This window comes from Syngnathus typhle, linkage group LG4 (genome assembly GCF_033458585.1).
Source record: "Syngnathus typhle isolate RoL2023-S1 ecotype Sweden linkage group LG4, RoL_Styp_1.0, whole genome shotgun sequence".
NCBI lineage: Eukaryota > Metazoa > Chordata > Actinopteri > Syngnathiformes > Syngnathidae > Syngnathus > Syngnathus typhle.
In genome coordinates this window covers 11,056,471-11,077,107 of record NC_083741.1, presented here as the reverse complement: position 1 = coordinate 11,077,107, position 20,637 = coordinate 11,056,471, and the positions used below count along the sequence as shown (strand labels likewise).

Below are 20,637 nucleotides of genomic sequence, written 5' to 3'. Positions count from 1 at the left end.
AATGAGAAGGGAAAAGGGAATTGGGTGTGAATTTCAAAATAAAAGATGTGAAGTTTTTGGTAAGTGGGAAGTTGTGGAATAGGTAGAAAAATGATGAACAGTTGAAAGTTGGAATGGGTTGAATCGGTTGAAAAATGTAGAAATGAGAAGGGAAAAAGGAATTGGGTGTGAATTTCAAAATAAAAGATGTGAAGTATTTGGGAAGTTGTGGAATAGGTAGAAAAATGATGAACAGTAGAAAGTTGGAATGGGTTGAATCGGTTGAAAAATGTAGAAATTAGAGTACAAAAACGGAATTTGAGAGAATTTTGGTTGAATTTCAAAATAAAAGATGTGAAGTTTTTGGTAAGTGGGAAGTTGTGGAATAGGTAGAAAAATGATGAACAGTTGAAAGTTGGAATGGGTTGAATCGGTTGAAAAATGTAGAAATGAGAAGGGAAAAGGAAATTGGGTGTGAATTTCAAAATAAAAGATGTGAAGTTTTTGGTTAGTGGGAAGTTGTGGAATAGGTAGAAAAATGATGAACAGTTGAAAGTTAGAATGGGTTGAATCGGTTGAAAAATGTAGAAATGAGAAGGGAAAAGGAATTGGGTGTGAATTTCAAAATAAAAGATGTGAAGCTTTTGGTAAGTGGGAAGTTGTGGAATCGGTAGAAAAGTAATGAACAGTTGAAAGTTGGAATGGGTTGAATCGGTTGAAAAATGTAGAAATTAGAGTGGAAAAACGAAATTTTAGAGAATTTTGGTTGAATTTCAAAATAAAAGATGTGAAGTTTTTGGGAAGTGGGACGTTGTGGAATAGGTAGGCAAAAGATGAACAGTTGAAAGTTGGAACGAGTTGAATCGGTTGAAAAATGTAGAAGTTAGAGCTGAAAAACGAAATTTTGTGAAAATTTGTCGGAATTTTTAACGTGAAAACGTGAAATTTTTGAATTTGGGAATTTTGGGAATGTCGAGAATCCTTCCGAATGTGATTAGAATGTGCTGAATGATGTGAATTTCAAATTGGAACGACGTAAACGTGAAATGTCGAATGTGCCATTAAGAATGAATGGGGAAAAATTTGTCGGAATTTGGGGAATTTTGCGGAATCGGAAAATGTTCGGAATGAGAAAAATACAAGCCACCCTTTCCTGAATATTTGGAATACGTGAAAAGTGGAATGGAGTGAATCGGGTGAATTTTGTGAAAGAAGAAGCGGGACAAAAAAGTGAGGAGAATAAAATATAATAATAATAATAACTAGAATTGCAATTTCGGAAGAAATTGCGTGTGAAGGCGAAGGCAGATGTTAAGTTACAAACGTTAAGCGTTAAAAATGATGAGCGGGAAGAATACAAAGGGAAAATAGATAATTGTGAAATAAATGGGAAAATGTTACAAATACATGTTACAAAAAGGTACAAATGATAAGCGTTAAAAATGAAACGTTACAAATGTTACAAAAAAGGTACAAATGATAAGCGTTGAAAATGATAAGGGGGAAGAATAAAGAGTAAAATAATTTATGACTCCCAACGTGGGAATCGAACCCACTACAGGAAACTGGCTCGGGTTGACATTTCCATTGTGTTTCCGACTGAGCTAATGAGGATCCTTCCTTCTTGCTGGTTGAATTTGGTTAATGTAATGAATGTGTTTGTTGAATGCGAATGCGTAATCAAAGTGGTGGAAATTGCTTAATGTAATGAATGTTGGATGCGAATGACAAAAGTTACAAATGATAACCGTTGAAAATGATAACCGGGAAGGATAAAGAGTAAAATAAATAATGACGCCCAATGTGGGAATCGAACTGACGCGGGTTTTGATACCACTCGGGAATGATGCTCGTGTACTGGAATCACTTGTGTTTCCCACGAGCTAATTGAGTCCCTTGCTATGTCGTGGTTGCAATTGGTTAATGTAATGAATGTGTTTGTTGAATGCGAATACGTAATCAAAGTGGTGGAAATTGCTTAATGTAATGAATGTTGAATGCGAATGTTAGTTACAAATGATAAGCGTTGAAAATGATAAGCGGGAAGAATAAAGAGTAAAATAATTAATGACGCCCAATGTGGGAATCGAACCCACTACAGGAAACTGGCTCGGGTTGACATTGCCATTAAGAATGAATGGGGAAATAAAAGGCACAAATTTGCTAATTACTTAAAAACGGTAAATGTTATGAACGCGAAAAATACTGGCAAGCGTGCCATGAATTTTTGGAACGTGTGAAAGGTTGAACGAGGTGAATCGGTTGAAGCATGTGGGAGTAGTTAGATGTCAAAAAAGTGGGAGGAATAAGTTGTTTAATAATAAAGTACAATATCAATGTGTGAAGGCCTTCGCCTTCACACAATAAAGTGAATGGAGTAGAATAACATAAGTGTGAAGGCCTTCGCCTTCACACAATAACTAGAATTTTGCAATTTCTGGAGAAATTGCGTGTGAAGGCGAAATGTATGAATAACTTTTTCGGGGAATGCTGCCGAACGATGTTGAAACGTGTTGAATTACTTGAGAAATGTAGAATATTTGGAGAATTTGTGGTGAATTTCAAAATTGAAAGTTTGGAATATTTGGTAAGTGGGAAGTTGTGGAATAGGTAGGCAAAAGATGAACAGCTGAAAGTTGGAATGGGTTGAAAAATGTAGAAATTAGAGTAAAAAACGAAATTTGGGAGAATTTGGTTGAATTTCAAATTTCGAATTTTTGGTAAGTGGGAAATTGTGGAATAGGTAGGCAAAAGATGTACAGTTGAAAGTTGGAACGGGTTGAATCAGTTAAAAAATGTAGAAGTTAGAGCAAATGTTGAATCCCCATAGAGAATGAATGGGAAAATAAGAAAAAGCAATTGCGCCAAAATCTTTCTAAATTTGGAACAAAACAAAAAAAACGGCCTCAGGAGGTTCACTTTTGGGATAAAAATGTTGAAACGGGTTAAATCGGACAATAAACGAAGACGTTAGCGCAAATGTAGCTATTTGGGGCACTTAGTGTTGAAATAAGGTCACTTCCGGCTTGATTCGGGTCATTTCCGGTCTAATTTGGGTCACTTCCGGTTTATTTGGGTCACTTCCGGTTTAAAACAGGCCACTTCCGGTTTAGCTGAGGTCACTTCCGGTTTATTTGGGGTCACTTCCGGTCTAAAAAGGTCACTTCCGGTTCATTTGTGGTCACTTCCGGTTTGATTTGGGGTCACTTCCGGTTTACCAGAGGTCACTTCCGGTCTATTTGGGGTCACTTCCGGTCTATTTGGGGTCACTTCCGGTTTATTTGGGTCACTTCCGGTTCGTCTGAGGTCACTTCCGGTTTATAAGGGGTCATTTCCGGTCTAAAAAGGTCACTTCCGGTACATTTGGGGTCACTTCCGGTTTGATTTGGGGTCACTTCCGGTTTACCAGAGGTCACTTCCGGTCTATAAGGGGTCACTTCCGGTTTGATTGGGTCACTTCCGGTTTATTTGGGTCACTTCCGGTTTAATTTGGGTCACTTCCGGTTCGTCTGAGGTCACTTCCGGTTTATTAGGGGTCATTTCCGGTCTAAAAAGGTCACTTCCGGTACATTTGGGGTCACTTCCGGTTTGATTTGGGGTCACTTCCGGTTTACCTGAGGTCACTTCCGGTCTATTTGGGGTCACTTTCGGTTTGATTTGGGGCACTTCCGGTTCATTTTGGGTTCATTGGGGGCACTTGAGGGTCATCCAAGATGGCCGCCACACTGGAATTGGGGGTCAAGGGTTGAATGTGTAAGCGTAGTGGAAGTGGGGGTGAATGGGAGTGAATGTGGGAAGCATAAGGTGAATAAATTTGGAATGGGTTGAATCGGTCGAAAAATGTAGAAATGAGAGTAGAAAAACTGAATTTTTGAGAATTTGGTTGAATTTCAAATTTGAAAATGTGGAATTTTTGGTAAGTGGGAAGTTGTGGAATAGGTAGGCAAAAGATGAACAGTTGAAAGTTGGAATGGGTTGAATCGGTTGAAAAATGTAGAAATGAGAAGGGAAAAAGGAATTGGGTGTGAATTTCAAAATAAAAGATGTGAAGTATTTGGGAAGTTGTGGAATAGGTAGAAAAATGATGAACAGTTGAAAGTTGGAATGGGTTGAATCGGTTGAAAAATGTAGAAATTAGAGTACAAAAACGGAATTTGAGAGAATTTTGGTTGAATTTCAAAATAAAAGATGTGAAGTTTTTGGTAAGTGGGAAGTTGTGGAATAGGTAGAAAAATGATGAACAGTTGAAAGTTGGAATGGGTTGAATCGGTTGAAAAATGTAGAAATGAGAAGGGAAAAAGGAATTGGGTGTGAATTTCAAAATAAAAGATGTGAAGTTTTTGGTAAGTGGGAAGTTGTGGAATAGGTAGAAAAATGATGAACAGTTGAAAGTTGGAATGGGTTGAATCGGTTGAAAAATGTAGAAATGAGAAGGGAAAAGGAATTGGGTGTGAATTTCAAAATAAAAGATTTGAAGCTTTTGGTAAGTGGGAAGTTGTGGAATCAGTAGAAAAATAATGAACAGTTGAAAGTTGGAATGGGTTGAATCGGTTGAAAAATGTAGAAATTAGAGTAGAAAAACGAAATTTTAGAGAATTTTGGTTGAATTTCAAAATAAAAGATGTGAAGTTTTTGGTAAGTGGGACGTTGTGGAATAGGTAGGCAAAAGATGAACAGTTGAAAGTTGGAACGAGTTGAATCGGTTGAAAAATGTAGAAGTTAGAGGTGAAAAACGAAATTTTGTGAAAATTTGTCGGAATTTTTAACGTGAAAACGAGAAATTTTCGAATTTGGGAATTTTGGGAATGTCGAGAATCCTTCCGAATGTGATTAGAATGTGCTGAATGATGTGAATTTCAAATTGGAACGACGTAAATGTGAAATGTCGAATGTGCCATTAAGAATGAATGGGGAAAAATTTGTCGGAATTTTGGGAATTTTGCGGAATCGGAAAATTTTCGGAACGAGAAAAATATAAGCGCTCATGTCGTGAATATTTGGAATACGTGAAAAGTGGAATGGAGTGAATCGGATGAATTATGTGGAAGATGAAACGTGTCAAAAAAGTGTGGAGAATAAAATAGAAGAATAATAATAATAACTAGAATTTTGCAATTTCTGGAGAAATTGCGTGTGAAGGCGAAATGTATGAATAACTTTTTCGGGGAATGCTGCCGAACGATGTTGAAACGTGTTGAATTACTTGAGAAATGTAGAATATTTGGAGAATTTGTGGTGAATTTCAAAATTGGAAGTTTGGAATATTTGGTAAGTGGGAAGTTGTGGAATAGGTAGGCAAAATATGAACAGTTGAAAGTTGAAATGGGTTGAATCTGTTGAAAAATGCAGAAATTAGAGTAGAAAAACGAAATTTTGGAGAATTTGGTTGAATTTCGAATTTGGAATTTTTGGTAAGTGGGAAGTTGTGGAATAGGTAGGCAAAAGATGTACAGTTGAAAGTTGGAACGGGTTGAATCAGTTAAAAAATGTAGAAGTTAGAGCAAATGTTGAATCACCATAGAGAGAATGAATGGGAAAATAAAAAAAAGCAATTGCGCCAAAATCTTTCTAAATTTGGAACAAAACAAAAAAAACGGCCTCAGGAGGTTCACTTTTGGGGTAAAAATGTTGAAACGGGTTAAATCGGACAAAAAACGAAGACGTTAGCGCAAATGTAGCTATTTGGGGAACTTAGTGTTGAAATAAGGTCACTTCCGGCTTGATTCGGGTCATTTCCGGTCTAATTTGGGTCACTTCCGGTTTATTTGGGACACTTCCGGTTTAATACAGGTCACTTCCGGTTTAGCGGAGGTCACTTCCGGTTTATTTTGGGTCACTTCCGGTCTAAAAAGGTCACTTCCGGTTCATTTGGGGTCACTTCCGGTTTGATTTGGGGTCACTTCCGGTTTACCAGAGGTCACTTACGGTCTATTTGGGGTCACTTCCGGTTTATTTGGGTCACTTCCGGTTTAATTTGGGTCACTTCCGGTTCGTCTGAGGTCACTTCCGGTTTATAAGGGGTCATTTCCGGTCTAAAAAGGTCACTTCCGGTACATTTGGGGTCACTTCCGGTTTGATTTGGGGTCACTTCCGGTTTACCTGAGGTCACTTCCGGTCTATTTGGGGTCACTTTCGGTTTGATTTGGGCCACTTCCGGTTCATTCTGGGTTCATTGGTGGCACTTCAGGGTCATCCAAGATGGCCGCCACACTGGAATTGGGGGTCAAGGGTTGAATTGTGTAAGCGTAGTGGAAGTGGGGGTGAATGGGAGTGAATGTGGGAAGAATAAGGTGAATTAAGTGAATAAATTTGGAATGGGTTGAATCGGTTGAAAAATGTAGAAATGAGAAGGGAAAAAGGAATTGGGTGTGAATTTCAAAATAAAAGATGTGAAGTTTTTGGTAAGTGGGAAGTTGTGGAATAGGTAGAAAAATGATGAACAGTTGAAAGTTGGAATGGGTTGAATCGGTTGAAAAATGTAGAAATGAGAAGGGAAAAAGGAATTGGGTGGGAATTTCAAAATAAAAGATGTGAAGTTTTTGGGACGTGGGAAGTTGTGGAATAGGTAGAAAAATGATGAACAGTTGAAAGTTGGAATGGGTTGAATCGGTTGAAAAATGTAGAAATGAGAAGAATCGGTTGAAAAATGTAGAAATGAGAAGGGAAAAAGGAATTGGGTGTGAATTTCAAAATAAAAGATGTGAAGTTTTTGGTAAGTGGGAAGTTGTGGAATAGGTAGAAAAATGATGAACAGTTGAAAGTTGGAATGGGTTGAATCGGTTGAAAAATGTAGAAATGAGAAGGGAAAAAGGAATTGGGTGGGAATTTCAAAATAAAAGATGTGAAGTTTTTGGGACGTGGGAAGTTGTGGAATAGGTAGAAAAATGATGAACAGTTGAAAGTTGGAATGGGTTGAATCGGTTGAAAAATGTAGAAATGACAAGGAGAAAAGGAAATATTGGAGAATTGGGTGTGAATTTCAAAATAAAAGATGTGAAGTTTTTGGTAAGTGGGAAGTTGTGGAATAGGTAGAAAAATGATGAACAGTTGAAAGTTGGAATGGGTTGAATCGGTTGAAAAATGTAGAAATGAGAAGGGAAAAGGAATTGGGTGTGAATTTCAAAATAAAAGATGTGAAGCTTTTGGTAAGTGGGAAGTTGTGGAATCAGTAGAAAAATAATGAACAGTTGAAAGTTGGAATGGGTTGAATCGGTTGAAAAATGTAGAAATTAGAGTAGAAAAACGAAATTTTAGAGAATTTTGGTTGAATTTCAAAATAAAAGATGTGAAGTTTTTGGTAAGTGGGACGTTGTGGAATAGGTAGGCAAAAGATGAACAGTTGAAAGTTGGAACGAGTTGAATCGGTTGAAAAATGTAGAAGTTAGAGGTGAAAAACGAAATTTTGTGAAAATTTGTCGGAATTTTTAACGTGAAAACGAGAAATTTTCGAATTTGGGAATTTTGGGAATGTCGAGAATCCTTCCGAATGTGATTAGAATGTGCTGAATGATGTGAATTTCAAATTGGAACGACGTAAATGTGAAATGTCGAATGTGCCATTAAGAATGAATGGGGAAAAATTTGTCGGAATTTTGGGAATTTTGCGGAATCGGAAAATTTTCGGAACGAGAAAAATATAAGCGCTCATGTCGTGAATATTTGGAATACGTGAAAAGTGGAATGGAGTGAATCGGATGAATTATGTGGAAGATGAAACGTGTCAAAAAAGTGTGGAGAATAAAAGAGAATAATAATAATAATAATAATAATAATAGAGAATGGTGTAGAATAACATATGTGTGAAGGCCTTCGCCTTCACACAATAATAGAGAATGGTGTAGAATAACATATGTGTGAAGGCCTTCGCCTTCACACAATAATAATAATAAAGTAAATGGAGTAGAATAACATATGTGTGAAGGCCATCGCCTTCACACAATAAAGTGAATGGAGTAGAATAACATATGTGTGAAGGCCTTCGCCTTCACACAATGATTTATCACTGACACTTCATGGCTCCACTAATGAGTGGCAGCTCTCTCATCTCTGGACTAGATTATTGCGTCTTTGGGGAGAAATGTCACATAGCGCACACATGCAAATAGGTGATAATACTAATCCAAAACACGGTGCTACAACTCTATGGGTTGCCCCTAATCCTGTTCAACATCTTGCCGAATGGCGAGAAGTCGAAGTGTAGTGAAGCAGCCTGACAGCCTTCAGGAGGGATCCAGACTTTAACTGCAAAGAATACTAATGAGACAAACCTCGCCGCGAAACTCTCATAATTGGCTCGTAGAAAACGTTTTATCTGTATGGAGGCAATTAGATGTATGTATGGTTTATAACATGCAAACACATGCTGCAGCCATTCCCAGCTGACTTGGACGAGACGCTGAGTACTTGGATGGTCAAATCTAAACATACTTTTCATTCTATATTATTTTCAGGCGTCCAAATGAATGATATTGTTAACGAAAGAAGAAAGAAAAAAAATCCAATTGTGACTAAAACCATTATTTAAGAAGGTAACACGACAGTTTTAAGTTTTTAATTGACGGTTGAAGGTTTCATTTACGGGTTAATATGTAGATAATGGAAAATTTACAAATTTTACATACTTGTCAGTTAGCGTCCCCCATTCTTTTAAATTAGGTTAACCTTGACATTACTCCATTGGCCACTTTTGGCAATTATGTATTTTTTAAAATGATCTACACGTTTGTTATGTACACTATTTACACAATATTTAATGGTCTGCTTTTGTTTTTGTTTAGTTGTATTGTTTAGTATTGAAGTATTTAATATTGTTTTAATATTGGGCAAGCATTTTTTTATAGTATAACGTGTGTATGCCACAATGATGTCACAATGGCATTGACAGTGAATCCAATACGTATCAAATTTGCTTTCACATTTGGAAGAAGCCTGATTCTGAACCAAAGATATCTGATTAAATACATGTTTTTCTCTGTACACTGCTATGCTATCCAAATTGGACAACTGGCGAGCAAAAAAATTAATAAATTGCGAATTGTGTCAGTTGAACCCTGCAGTGTAAATCCGGCCTTATATTACATGAATGATTGGGGCCACGGTCCATAAATGAAAGCAATTATCGGCAAAATTCACATGCAGTGAGAGCATTGAAATGATATCTGAAGCTAAAATGAAGCTGCTGTAATGTACAAAGAAAGCTACAAAATCTTCTAACAATCTACCACATTTGGGAAACATTTCAAATCTGCCCAACACTGGCCCTTGTCCGTAAACTGTCTTCAAACCATTTTCCTGCACCAAAGTGAACAACAAATGGCTAATTTTTATTTCAAAGGACACTCATTAGAAAAAACATTGTGCCCAATATGTTCCCGTCAGTGCCGTGATATCAGATGGTAAACTCACATCTCTGAAGCTTTTGTTCTATACATTTTAAAAGGACAATGCCTCTTGATTAGTATTTGCACAGGGAAAATATTTGAAACGGATATGTTAAATCTTCCGTCTGGCATGGACCAAATCTTATGTAGACAGCAAAGCAACCACAACAAACACTGGTTCTGCAGTCAAATCCTAATGGGGGAATTAGGTAAAAGGCTCTCTCTGTAGTGCTAATTGTCTTGTTGCTACTGCAGCTATGATTGCATACAAAATGTTTTTCCAGCTCCTCTGAGACGATGTGGAAATCCTCAAACTACTGAGGTGGAGAATTGTACAGCTGCTCTGTTTAGAGTCTGCATAAGCCTCTTTATAGCTTCTATTTTAATAGGCACATACCTCTTTAATGGAGCAATTCTTCTGCAATACGGTCGCCCTAAATGCAAGACCGAAAAACGGAAATGCTTGATAAGGACATAACTGGCGTGAAAATAATATTATAAAGACAGCTCTGCTGGTTGCTGATTCATTTTGGAGAGCACGAAACCTTTATTTATGGTTATGATTGTATTTGTTGCTTAAATACTCATTCATGAAATGCTTTTGTCAGGACTACAAACAGATTATTTTCTGTATACATGGTTTTGGTACTGCCATTTGATTAGAGGTCACAAATGAAGTCTGGGAAAGAAGTCACACACCACCATACTTGTTTTGTTTTTGATTGTTGTATAGTCATGGCTGAGAACTGTTTTTATGCAAGTATTTACTGCAATTGTGGCTTTACGATGGCATTCGTATAGCATTAGCATAGGTTAGGGATTGAAGCAAGGCCCTGTCTGTATCCAATATATGTTGTTTAACCACATCAATAATCTCGGCACCTCGTCTCTCTCATCATGCTACATTGGAACAAAAGCAAAATTGACATCACATCAATCGTATATGCTCAAAACAAAACCACAAAAAGCGTTTAATTTTGCGTGGCTTTATTAACTGGCATGGTAACATGATGTTCCTTTAATACATAGGTGTCAAACTCAAGGCCCGGGGGCCAGATACGGCCCGCCATATCATTGTATGTGGCCCGCAAAGACATATTTTGCATCGGCTTTGCGTCATCACTTAAATTATAAATTGTCTTCACTTTAAAAAAAAATGAGAATATTGCTTGCAATTTCTATTAGCATTTGTTTTTTTAAAATAGTTTTGTCTCTGGTTTCAAAACTAGTTATTCATCAGTTTGTTTTGTAACCTATACTGCATATGGAATACGTTGACAATCATAATGGCCCGCCGAGGAAAACTATGACTACGGTGACGCCCATGACAAAAATGAGTTTGAAACCCCTGTAGCTAGAGTATTTCTGCAATGCCTGATATTGCTTTCAATGGTATAAAAAAAAAAAAGACCAACTTAGCCTATTAGAAAGAGTGATACACTGTCCTGTGGTTGTTTTTAAATAGGTGTTTTCTAAACATTCAAATTGTGATTTAAGGTCGCTCAGTGATCATGTGTGAGCTGGCAGCTAATGAGTGTGGTGGTGATGTGAAGCTGAGGCATCACCTTGGAGTGCAATATAAATAAACAAAAAAAACAATGCTGGTATTTTGAATATTTCCTGTTTGTGTGTTGCAGCTCTGCTAGCGACAGGGCGTAAACCCAGCATCTCACCATCGCAGCATTGTGACCACCATGGTGGCTACGAGTGGACACTGAAGAAAAACAACAGCTGGAGGGGGCTCAACAACATGTGGGGGCATGTGGGGGTGGAACTACTACTTTCTGAAATAGGTAAACAAACCGTGCAGGGTTGAATAAATGAATAAACTGTGGCCCAGAATTTGATTGCCTTAATTACCACACATAAACAGATGAAGGGATGATATGAGTCTTATGTTTTCTTTACACGTGGAAAAAATGTCTCGTAAGAAACAGTTGTGAACATTTTAATATGCCAGAGAGAGAACAACTTTCGGTTTCAAAGTCGAAAGGAGGTTTTACATACGTAGGTGTTATGAAATTGTAACTCGTCCCGTCAGCTGTACTATTTTGAGCTTTCGTATTGTCATCCAAACAAGGCTGACCAGAGTTGCTCAAAAGCCTGGAACCGAGTTTTTCCTTGTCCGAGCTGTGTCCTAACATTACGATTCTCATTGACACATTATTTTTAGGACTGAAAGATCAATTGGTATCACGTCGCCCAGCACATTAACATCCACTCTCACCAAAACAAAGATGTCAGGCACATAAACCCCACCATAAATATCTTGCCACACACACCTTCCATCCCAGATGATGGATGGAACTCTCCAGTACTATCGCCAAGATTCCCACTCGTAAAGACAATACACCTTAGGTTGTTCTCAGATGCAAACCACAAATGGACCAGCTGCTTTGTTGACTTGTTTCCACTTTTAAGTGTATGCAAAGTAACATGAACGTGTGTTCTCTATTTTTTTAAACTTAGCCTTGATAAATACATAACCAAAGGTGAAACCCTGAACTTATTCTATGTTGTGCTCAGATGTTGTGTTATAGATGCACACCGAATAGGAGACAATGTATATAGCAGACATTTATACTTGTGTGTCCTGAGATGTATTACAGAGTCATTTGAGACTTTCAAACTTTATTTGACTGTTATAGTACGAGCGTCGATCATAATAATCATCTGTGTTTGTTTTGCCCTCAACGGCGCGATCATGTTGCTCATATTGTTGTGAATGCTGCTCTCACACGTCTACTTTCTTTTTTCAATTTTGATTTATTTAATTATTTATTTATTTATTTATTTATTTATTTAAAACATAGCCTAACAAAAAATCATTATTTGAAAACACAAGATGACTAATGTTGTTTGGGCACTGATGAGCTGAATCGCCTCTCTCTTACCTCTCTAATGTTGTTCACTCACATAGCTGTTTTGCATTATTAACTGTATCTTCAGTTGTATTTGGGTTTTATTCAACATACGGTTTTAATTATACTATCACTTAAGAATTCCAGATTTAGAGCCCAATATCTTTTTATAAGTATTTCCCCTCTTTTACAGAAAATCCAAAGTACACACTACTGCTCTTTATTTGAACAATTTATATCTGTAATTACCTCACCAATTGTATCTGTGGGGGAATAAGCTATTCGCTGAATGTTCCTGGTGTTTCCAGAGTGTCATAAAAACTTGTAACAATACAGGATAGCCACAGTAGTTTTACAATTGATGTCAGTGGTTGTCGTTGTAAATTACCCTACAAGGAAGATGTTTTATATGGAACTAGATTTGCTGTTTATCTTGTCACTTAACAGCAGAGTTACTGGAATAAAAAATAAATAGAATAGGAAAAATATTTCAGGGGTGAAGTGAACCAATTGTGTCATGTTCTAAATTAGAAGGACCTAAATCCTGTTAATCAAGCTCCTTAATGTCTACAACAATGAGATTAGACTCAGTCATTTCTTTCTCAACTCTTGAATAATGTGCACTGTAAGACATTTATCATACGAGAATATGAATCAACTAAGCAGACGATTTGTGTGACATCTTTGGGACCTATACACAAATTATTTACTCTCAAAATGCTAACTGCTAAACAACAAGCATTGTATGTATACTGTGTAGATTGTTAGGACACTTGTATGCATATGCTGCATTCCCGAGAACTCAAAAGTTGGACATTTCTAACCTCTGACTATGCAAAGTGAGTCAGAACATTGCTTCAAGTTGTTCCTATGTAGGAAGAGAAGCAGTAATGCCGGCTGACAGAAAAGAATTCACAATGACCTATTTTTTTTCCCTTATTTTATAAATTCACTAAAACTGAGGCTGGAACTTGTCATTTCCTAGAGGGAAATTTCCAACATACTAGCAGTCCTGAATGCAGCGTTTGCACATTATTTATTTGCCCAATGTTTGCACCAAATAGTGAAGTCTTCCTGGTTGGACAGTGTTTTTCCGATAAGAAATATTTGTTTCCTACTAAGTGAACCATACTGACCCACTTCCTCAAGTGGCTACAACACTAATCATGATTGAATAGCTCACGCTACTAATTAGAAAAGGTTTCGAACCTGCCGTTATAACACATTATGCAAGTGGTCATTCATACTTTTTAAAAAAAGAGTGAAAGAATAATGACAGAAAAATGTTCACAGTTTGTGCTAAGTATGGAGGTTTGAAAGATTATGCTTTACTGAACATTGCAAATTGAGTCGAGCAACACTTCTTCCACACACTGCTGATGTGAATGATAACACTGCAATATCACAATGACCACCCGTTGATATGCTAAACAAAACAAGGTCAAGTTATATTTTCCACATGAGGCTCAATAACTAATTGGATTTTGTCATGTATCAATATATAAAGTTTCAATACATTACAGAAACATTGTAACAATTAATATCCATCTTCTAACCTGTTAAATCATTCTCTTGAGCAGTAGAATATTCAACCAAATAGCAAAAGTCATATTTTTCAGGGATATTATAGTAAAGTATATAATATAGCATTCGTGGAGTGTGTTGTGCAAGTTCAAATGTCCTGCAAATTTTGCCTAGAAACAAGTGGCTGTGTCACTGAGATAATATACTTATTAAGCCTCCCCCCCCCCCCCAAAAGAACCTATATAATTAATGTTTTATTGATCAAAAATCAAAAAGACAGCGGTGTGGCCGGGGGGGTAGTTAGAAAATCTGACTCTGTTCTTAGGGTTGGGGATTTGCAGTGTCAGCGTTTCAGAAAATGAATCAGACAAACTATTGTTTCTGTGGTTTTGTATACTGTAATAGTAAATACGTATTGTACTTTTACTAGTATGTCGCCAACACAGTAAATAAAAAGAAAAAAACCTACCTGCACTGAATCACCATTCAACGTTGTTTTCAGAGGCTTGTCCTCTCATTTTGCATTTATCGCATCTCGTGAATGCAAACTCCTCATTATAATGCTAATTTGTAATTGAAATAATGGAGAATTTTTAGCAAGCCCTACAGATGAATGACTGACTACCTCACACGGGACCACGCTAGCCGCCGGCTTCCACGTTAACACTAACGCCGGTGGGGGCATCAGACAACAATCGCGACAAGGTGAGAGGAGAAAAGTGAAATTCTAATGAGGCCAGCCTCCAGCGAGAAAACACACGGAGGCTATGTGTACAGAGGACAGAGGTGTCATAGCCACAGGAGGGCAATGAGGCCACGCTCATCACACAGTTTACAGTTATTCGGAGACATGACTTCTCCAATTACCATACAGTGGACCTGCTGGCAAGACCTGTAAGGTGCAATCATGCAATACTGCTGGCGTGTTCATGCTATATATGAATCGATCTGATGACACATTTACGAGATCATTTTATGTTTTACCAACATTCACAGTTGTTATGCAGTGACCCTTTTTTTGTGTACTTCCCTGAATGAGTGCATCGCTCTAAAATTGAATGTTGTGGAGAAACCCAATTTCAGTTGTTTGATTCAAAAAGTCAACATATAGCTAACGGGAACCCAAAAATAATCATTCTAAAAAATAATTACCTGAGTTTTTTTTTGTTTTTCTTAATCAGACATTTGGTCATAATTAACTTTCAGAAAAGTGTTGATTGGTATAATATATGATTTTTACTTTTGAAATTGACCAACTGAAATAAATGTACTTTTCTTAATATTCAAATTTACTGAGGGCCACCTAGTCAGTCTTGAAGTACTCTTACTTCACTAACATACAGGAACGCCAACAGACAGGCGATAAAATTCAATGATGCAAAACGTATTTGTGAAATCCAAATTCCCAATCTCCTAGTCTCAAATGCAGCATTGCCAGACACCTCTTAGCATAATCAATTAACAAACATAAAAATGTGGATTCGACCAAACAGAGGATCAAATCAATCTAATCACTCGATACATTGATCCCAAGACCATCAATACTAAGTGGACGGAAGATAGGGCAAAAATCTGATGATTTTAGCTGGCTGCTGATGGATTGACTGATTTAATCTGAAAATCATACACAGCAAAATGCACATTGGTTGTAAGGTCTTAGCATATAAAGTTAATTGCAAAGAGGAGTATTGCGGATACTGTGATGTACCACCACACTTTTTATTGTTAACATAGTGTGGCGGTTGGGGTAAAAAAACACACATGCAGTGGCACGGCAGATTGTCAGAGTGATTATGTTCATTCATGCAACGTCCTGTGTTAGATGGCAGAGAGGAGCAAATGAATGCAAGGCTGTCAGAGTGCCCCTGAGCAAAGCAACGCGATGCTGTGTGCGAGCACGCTTGGCACCAGCCATCACTCAGCAAGCAGTGACACATTCGAGTCGATTGGTAAGGTGAAATTAAAGACACGGGACGGGGATAGAATTGTTTTTGTTAGCCGTGGCGTATCTTGTCATGAATCAGCAGATGAAAGATGTGTGCAAAATACAAACATGAAGATTTAGTTGAGTTCAGAAATATTTGACAGGTTGCACAGACTACTATTCTTGCATGCAAGTTGGTACACTGTAGACAGCTATGGTCGATTTTGAGATTATGACTTGGGTTTATTTCCATCAGTCATTGTCAAATCATCTGCAAACGCATTCAGCAAAGATGCTCTTTGCATGCATGCTGCAAAGTTTCCGTACTTTGCAGTCGCAGTCAGTGTTTTGTCAGTGTTTTCTATAGCTGTAGCTGCTATAGTGTAAGCGTTTCAAAACGCCCATTCCATTGTCATTCTCCACGAAGGAATGACTGACTATTAATAAACATGTAAAATATTTCTACAGTTGAGGTGTAAGAAATATCCATGTGAGTTTTGACCAGCCTTGCTTTTAACCTGCATGAAGCTTTTTTTAAAGAACAATGCATCCTTAAACAAAGTATGTTTGAGTTATTCTTCTTCTCTATCGCACACCCGTTTGCGTTGTATCTTTGGAGTTTGTGTCTTTAATGATCCTTTTTTTGTTGTTATTAAAAACCTCTAACTTCTGCATTTTCTACATTCACAACATTTTATAGGCAGCAATATGAGATGTGATTGAAAATGGACCATGTGCAATGTTGAATAAAGAAAATAATATATTCAATAAAAATTCTTAAAACAATTTTGTGTACATTTCTATTTTTCGGTTGGTGAATCAGGGGCAGTTCTAGCACCAGAGGTTTAGGGGTGCTGGAAGTTTTGGTGCCAGAGCACACACAGAAACACACACACACACAGAAACACACACATACACACACACACGCACACAATGACACACAAATGATAGTGATAGTGGGCAGCAAGTTAATAGCACCTTGGCTTTAAAATGAATGTGTACATGTGAAAAGTGCTACGCTCACTGCCGTCTACAGATAACGCTCACAAATCCTGGCTGTCTGCGCGTGCTACACAAAGACAACTCAAACCTTCTTATCGAGTCTGCAGGCAAATACAAAGGACAGCGGTTCAATACGTAGCCTATGAGAAGGACGGACTGTTCAAATGAAATCAAAGCCAGCCAGCACAAAAAGCAGGAGTCCCTTACAAACACAAGGGTGAACAGCTGGCGAGGTTCCTGGGATCCAATTGAGGACCGGGCCTCTTTCTTTGGCACCAATTGGCGGGAAAAGTCAGGGACAAGTGCTACCAATCTGAGAGGAGCACTTATGAATCAAGTTTATGAACGCCTGTCTCAATGGATGTTTATATGGACAAGATTTTAGGATTAAAATTTTTCATCGAATGCATTGTGTTCTACTCAAGTGTCAGACCAGGCTTTTAGATCAAAGGTCAGAGCTCTGCGCTCCCAAACCGGTGATGATGGAGGCGTCAGTTCGAGCCCTGCGTGACCGAGAGGCGGGAAAAAGCCAGCGACTGAACTTCGACTGTAGCCTTTTACAGTGCTTGTTTTTGAAACCCGAGTCCTGAGTGTACATGCTGAACACCATTTAAATATTTTAAATGGGTGTTGGATGGTGCAATTACTTGACTCTTGGACAAACACCAGTTCATCCATCAAGCCAGTTGACAGACCTCATGGCGCTATCCCGTGAAGGTGTAACCTTTTTACCTTCACTCAAAGGCCATGGGAAAGACATCAAAGTGTCATTTAGATGCTTGTGGTGGTATGGATATGATGGAAATGGTGTTATATGAGCAAGCTAAACTTTATTCAGTAGTTGACCATTTAGTTTCCTTTTGCAATTATCCAACAGTGTCCTCGTGAGCATTTATCAATATTTTTTAGTATTAGAGCGTCCCTGTTCACCTGAATGCAAACATGAATTAGAAGGGAACATATCGAGTTCATTGTATAGCACATTTTGAAACTGTACATGTGATAATTCCAATTAAAATTTAAAATACATTAAGGATTCTTTATGAAAAACTTGTCGCCTATCAGTCTTAGATTGAGAATGAATATTAAAAAAAAAAAAAAAAGTTGGTGTGCTGTCATCTCCAGTTACTCCAGTCAGCGCATGCTTCGGCCTTCCAGAAAAGGAGTACATCATTCACAGGTGTAAACTGACACCTGACATGGAACAATATCTAGTCACATGGATGGAGCCATGCCAGTGAACTTGGTCTCCACCATTTTCCTTCATGGAAACTCAATGCTGCAGTACAGCACAATGCCAGCCGCTGAAACCCAATCAGCCAAAAGGTAAACCTGCTCACCTACTCAGACAATGCTTCTGATGCCTGAAGCAGAACAATTGTGTTCAATGTTCCACAGACAGTAAACTTTTCTTTCACATCTAGAAAAATGGCAGTTGGCCATCTGATTTATGAATACACCCCGTGACCTCCTCCAGGGAAACATTGAGCTTGGATGGTCTTGGATTGGTCGACTGTTCACACTCAGTTAACTGACTGGACAATCAGTGACCCTGCCTAGATGATGACTTCTCAATAACAGTTATCACCTCCTATAATGGATCTAGAATTGGTTGTTTGAGATTGATAGCTCCATACAGAGTAAATAGCAAACAATTCAATATATCCACTCCATGAGAGAGACGGATACTACATTGGGGCAGGGTGTGACAGTGCCCCATCAGCTCCACTAGATGGAGCTCTTTTTAGCTTTCTTGTACCTTGACTTACAATCCCCCCCAGTTACATGACACTTCTCCCATTACTGTTCTTTTTTTCCACTTCATCAGACCCTCTCAACCACAGTTAAGTTTACCTTTATCAGAGTCTACCTAAAGCCCGCTTTCTACGGTAGAATTATCAATTACATTTTAGCCCCAAATCTCCCCTTTTGCCCATTTTGAGTTAAAATGTTTATATTTCTTACAAGTGTGCAGCTCTACTCAGTCATCATTTAAGTAACATTTTTGATGTTCAGTCGATTCAAGTAAACACGCCGGAGGAATTTGGCTTCCAATCAAATACTACAGTCTGGATGTTAAATACTCAAACAAGGTCAGATTAAAGTGTCAAGATGCATTTTAGCCTGGCTTTCTTCTAGCCCATAAATTACTGACGGTTACAGCTACGGGCACTCAATAAAAGCATCTTGACACACATGACAGTGTTCAATCAATTTTGAGCTGCAAGGGAGACAGACACAAGAAAGAGTAGAGGGATCAGCAATCAAAGCAACTTTCCATCAAACAACCACCGATTTCCAGTGGATTTAGTATCTCAAAGCCCACTAGTGCTTCGAACAAGTTTTTAGGCTTAACATTCTTGTTAGCTTTCAAATCTTTCTGCACACAAAGAAAAAAGTCTGCAAAAGATATTTGGAGGATGTCTGTGATCAGATACCGTGCTTCAGGGTAAAAGTATTTCACACTGATTGAGCCAATCAAATGCTGTATGAATAAAGATGTATTGTATTGTATTATGCTACTCTTCCCACAAAGGCACATTTCTCACAAATGGGGCGTCATTATGTGGAATAGACATTTGTAAGATGAGCAGCAGAGCAAACAGGAAAATCCTCTCTGCCAATAGTAAACAACATTGTGATTTTGGAGGACAGAGTTTGGTCCCAAACTGGAGATACAGATGGCTTCTGGTTGCAGAATCTCATCTCAATATCTCTCGTGCAATAAAATTGCTTCCAATGAAGACAAGCCTCATTTTTTCCAATGATGGAAATGCCACTCAAAACCACTGCACACATCCACAAAAAGATTTGACTCTACCGACGTGGCAATCAGCAGAGCATTCCTCGTGTCCTCGCTACATTTTGCCTCTACAATTTAACTGTCGTAAGGAAAATTTGGACTCGTCACTGTGCACAATATTCCTCCACATTTTCAGGTTTCAGCTCACACATTTCCAAAACCAGTACAAAAGGATCTCTGAGTCTGGACAGATTGCCATATCATCCTGCAAACCTTATCTACAAATGGCAATTAAATCAGCCCATGGTACTTTCTTACTTACACACAAAGCATACTTTGATGTCTTGTCTTTTTAAAACAACCATTTTGCGGCCTGGCTCTGCCGTCCCTTATTATATAGAACTTCAGAACTTTAGTACCAGAAGCTCAACACACGAGTCAATGGCAACATAAAAAGAAGCTGTTTGGTAATGCCAAAGAAGATTTCTCAAATGTTTTACTTAGCTCTGCTGCTCATTCCAGAAAGACATATACTGTGTGTATGTATGTATGTGTGTGTGTGTGTGTGTGTTTCAGTCAAACCACAATAGACCCTGTGACAGATTCTCATCCATCTCTGACATTTTAAAGCATGAATAAAGAAGGTCAAAGGTGGCGATGTCTAAAAACAGGTCTAGGTCTGCGTTGGTGTGTGTACTGAGCAGGTTTTTTATGACCTCTCATCGTGTGTAAGGGTATCCTTGCTGTCCATCAGCACCATTTTATCCACAGTAAAGTGGAGAAGAACAACCTATTTTGGTTTGTGGTTCAAAAAAAGCATTTTTGTGATCATGTGCTGGACACAGACAGGTGACTGTGTCCTTTCCACATTCTGTAGGCCAGGCTGTGTGTTCGAGCCCCAAATGGTGATATATGCCACCGGGCGGAATGTATTCATTGGTGGTGACAAGTGTATGAAAAGCACATCAGTGCATTCTTCAGCTCCTTCATAAATGGAAAGCACTTGAAGGCGAGTTGAGAGAAGGCGGTGATAGGAGTGACATCTAAATTAGTCATGTGATTCATCTTGCTCGACTCGTCTGCAGCAAAAGAATTGGAGCGTATTCCGCCGACTCTCCAGGATGCTGAGAACGCAGAGACGTGTAGTTTCTTGACACAGTGAGGAGGGAAGAGAATGGATTTGGTGTTGAACAGCACATGGGTAAATCGTATAGAAGGGCTGTT

General features: G+C 38.2%; 1 protein-coding gene across 1 annotated transcript in view; it reads left to right on the top strand.

Annotated features, from left to right (window-relative positions):
• Window positions 1–16,454, top strand: part of kcna4 (potassium voltage-gated channel, shaker-related subfamily, member 4) — a 65,692-nt gene extending 49,238 nt beyond the window's left edge. The window contains exon 2 of the mRNA XM_061277305.1: window positions 10,997–16,454. The gene's annotated coding sequence lies outside the window, so the exon portion shown is untranslated. The remainder of the gene's footprint in view (window positions 1–10,996) is intronic.
• Window positions 16,455–20,637: the final 4,183 nt, after the last annotated feature.